Genomic DNA, 4,350 nt, shown 5'->3' with positions numbered 1-4,350 from the left:
CATTTGGTCGCAATTATACCGGAGCCCTCCACCACGGCACCTCTTTCGTACTTCCTTCTCTCACTCTCTCCTTTATCTCTTCCCTTACGGCGCGGGTCAGTTGTCCAACGATATATGAGACAGCTAATAATAATAATAATAATTGTTTTTTTTGGGGAAGGAAATGGCGCAGTATCTGTCTCATATATCTTTGGACACCTGAACCGCGCCGTAAGGGATGGAATAAAGGAGGGAGTGAAAGAAGAAAGGAAGAATAGGTGCCGTAGTGGAGGGCTCCGGCATAATTTCGACCTCCTGGGGATCTTTAACGTGCACTGACATTGCACAGCACACGGGTGCCTTAGCGTTTTTCCTCCATAAAAACGCAGCCGCCGCGGTCGGGTTCGAACCCGGGAACTCCGGATCAGTAGTCGAGCGCCCTAACCACTGAGCCACCGCGGCGGGGCAAGAGACAGATACTGCGCCATTTGCTTTCGTGAAAACAAAATATTATTATTTTGAGGACAGGCCGCGCAGCGGCAGACACCTGTAGCTCGGTGCTACTGGTGGCGCATGCGCAGTAGTGACTAGGGAGCGCGAGAGAGCGAAAATTGGCATTGGCTTGGCTAGGCTATGCCAGGATATACGTAGCGAAAGCTAGGGCATAGCATGATTAGCCTTGGTTAATCTTCATTGCAAGTCCACGTTATCCTGGCTATCGAGCTAAGTTGTTGTCGCATTAAGGACGGAACAACTGTGGTTACAGTCCACGCGAGCTCTCCTTTTCAATCCTCCCACACGTTATCAAGCATGTAACGCAGCTGGCGAAGCCAGCGAAGGCGAGCGCCTTGACGAGGAACGCGGTGTGACGTCATACCAAACGGCGGCGAACCGCGTGGTGTGACGTCATGTCAGATAGCGCGGCGAGCGCGCAAAGCATAGTAACTGTCTCACATATCTCGGTGGACACCCGAACCGCGCAATAAAGAAAGAGATAAAGGAGGGAGGGAAAGAAAGATAAAACTGAAGATTGAAATTTGAAAGGCATCCGCGAGCTGTTCGCTCTCAGTGCACGTTACAGATTCCCAGGTAGTCAAAATTATTCTGGAGGCCTCCACTACGGCACCTTTCTTATTTTCTTCTTTCATTCTCTGCTTTATTCCTTCGCTTACGGCTCGGTTCAGGTGTCCAAGGATATATGACACAGATACTGTGCCATTTGCTTCCCCAAAAACCATCTATTATTATTATTAAAGTTGTATTTTGAGAAAAGGCATGGCGTTGCACAGCGGCAGAACACGTGTGGCTCGGTGCAGCAGGGCTCTCCAGGAATCACGCAAAGCTGCTGAACCTGCGGCCAGTATAGCTTTCGGTTTAAACACCCTAGGTGCTGAAAATTTTCTAGACCCTTCAATGCAACATCCCTCGAGCTTTAGTAGCTTTGGGGAATTAAATCTTCTAAATGAAACATATGCTGACACGGTATGGGCGGACGCAGCCTGCATGGGCAAAGACAGGGCCAATGCATCGTTGATCATGTACTCCAACCCATCGCAGCTCTCCACCTTCCCGCGTCATCAACCCCGGATCCATATTCTGGGTACCCATGCATGGCAACATTCCTTGTACGACAGTTCAGCTATTAGCACGGCTGCAAAATCATGATTAACACATTGCTGCTTCTCAGTAAGCTGAGCATCGCTATAAGCAAAGAACAGATTTTCATCTTACAGATTGATCGAAAGTTATTCTTAATGACTAATGTGTCGAGCGTTCTTTGCGCGCTGCTTTCGGCAGCATGTGGTAACAGAATCTGAATAATTCGGCTCCCTCTGCATGCGGCCTCCAGTGGCTGCGTCTGGCCTCCATAACTTGGCACCATGTGCGTGTAGTTCCAAGCTCTATTCAGGCATTATTGATGTGTTTCTCTTCACTGATAATTACATGAATTGATGTTCGTAATGTGCAGCACACAACGAAGCAGCCACACCATGAGGAATGGAAGACAAATTTTGCCCAAGTGAAGCACTTGGTTTGCTAATTTCTAGCCTAATCCGTACATAACGGAAGCCAGCAGTCACCGAGACCAAGCACACGGGATGCCTTTATTTGTTGTTTTTATTATTGTTGCGAAAGCAACGCTACCTTAAGTCGCCGTTGCCTAGCAACACCGCAGCCGCGCTATAACAGATGGCGCCGCCGTCTACGCCGCGGCCGCCGCCGCTAACTTTACCAGATTTGCTCCGCGGAGGTAGAGAGAGAGCGGGTGTCGCCTCTCGGATATATATATATATATATATATATATATATATATATATATATATATATATATATATATATATATATATATATTGTGACGAAGAAGACGACGAACTGCGCAGTGGCGCGGGCAGGAGCGCTCGCGCTAGGCCGGCAGCCATTAAATCATCTCACCTCCATCGATCATCGTGTCTCTTTCTTCGGCCGGCCGCCACGTAACATTTGGTGTGAGGTGCTGGGGTCCCTTCATCGCCATCCTGGTCCCGGAGCTTCGGCGTCCTGCGCCTGCCGTGGTCGTCGGCCGTGTGTGCCTGGTCCGCACCGCCCGGCTGTGCCCAGCCCGCCAGACCTGAACCGACCTCGCTGCTTACCCCAGCCCCGTCCACCGCCCCGACCACAAGACACGACGAACTGACCACGTTGCCGCGACCGGAATGACCCGACCGACCCGAGACGCTGCCCACACGTGAGGACACCGCCCCCCCTGCCTCTGCCGTTCGGTGCGTCCAGGGACCTCGGCCGTCGGCTCCTGGCAACCTGCGGCCCGGATGCTTCGTGGACCGGGACTCATTCGCCGATCGTCTCATTCACCGTGGCGGCAAGCCCTTCACCTCCTTCTTCTGTATCCAACCATTTTACAAGCCCATCGTCATCTGAAGCATTTCATCTTCAGTGCCGATCTTCTCGTTCGCGATCGGGACGATCGCTCGGTGGCCCCGAGTAGTGTGACGAAGAAGACGACGAACTGCGCAGTGGCGCGGGCAGGAGCGCTCGCGCTAGGCCGGCAGCCATTAAATCATCTCATCTCCATCGATCATCGTGTCTCTTTCTTCGGCCGGCCGCCACGTAACAATATATATATATATATATATATATATATATATATATATATATATATATATATATATATATATATATATATATATATATATATATATATACTTTGCCTCACTGCCTTCTAGTGGTTATATAGAACACAAGAGACAACGAAAGAACAAGGCAAATAAGAGAGAACGCGCTCAAGAGACGGCAGAAGAACGCGCCGCACAACTCGAGAAGCATCGAAAACAAAGATGCGGCTAGAAGGAGTCGTGCCACGTCCGGGAGCGACTCTTCAAATGAGGAAGAGACAGGTTTCAGTTCTCGAGGGCGTCGGAATGAGACGCTGCGTAGACGACGTGCGAAGGAAACAAAGCTTTCGCAATTCAACTAGGGTTAGCAAGACCTAAACCACAGCCAATGTTTTTCATTAAGCAGAGGTTATGAAGAGCAGAAGAAAACAACCACATACCGCCAGTGGAATCCGAGCCCACCACCTCCGACTTTCGCGTCCGCAGCTTTACCAACTAAGATACGGTGGCAGTTGTTCGAACTTCTGCTTTCGGGGCTATGCATGTGTAGTGTAAGCGAACCTTGTGACTGATGTTCGTAATGTGCTGCCCACAACGAAGCAGCCACCCCGTGGGGAAATTATGGGTGAGAAATATCGCCCCAGTAAAGCCTCTCGATTATATATTTCTAGCCTAATCCGTTCATGACGGAAGACAGCAGTCCCCGAAACCAAGCTTACAGGATGCCTTTTTGTATTTTTATTCAACCGCATGCCGCCGGTGGGATCCAAACCCACGATCTCCGCTTATCACGTTCGTGGTTCTGCCAATTGAGCTATGGTGACAGCTGTCCAATCTTCTGCCTTCGGGGCTATATATGTGTAGTTTATGCAAACCTTGATAGTGTTCACCACAACCACCCTCATCCATAGCGGCGGACGTAGTACGTCCTGTGCGCTCTCGAGTGCAGTGTCGGGGATAAAAATTAATCGGATTAGCTGAGCTAATCTAGGATATACAAAGGGAAGCATGGCGTTCATTCTGTGTATTGGCGTTGGCGTTGACAATGTTCTAGACGGCGATGCCTTTGAGCAAAGGAAGGGCGCATAACTGGCTCCCTGGATATGCGGACACGTCATTCGTGCTTTGATGCATGTGGTGAGAGAGAGATGTGGCCAGAATGCATTCGCGCTGAGAGCGTTGTGGCTGACATGCGGCACTGCAGCAAAAGATAGGATGCAGCGTTCATTTGGTGATGGATCTCTCGCGATCAACCATTAAT

The sequence above is a fragment of the Amblyomma americanum genome, chromosome 2 (genome assembly GCF_052857255.1).
Source record: "Amblyomma americanum isolate KBUSLIRL-KWMA chromosome 2, ASM5285725v1, whole genome shotgun sequence".
In the NCBI taxonomy this organism is placed as follows: Eukaryota; Metazoa; Arthropoda; class Arachnida; order Ixodida; family Ixodidae; genus Amblyomma; species Amblyomma americanum.
The sequence above is the reverse complement of the archived record's forward strand: the minus strand, read 5'-3'. Positions refer to the sequence as shown.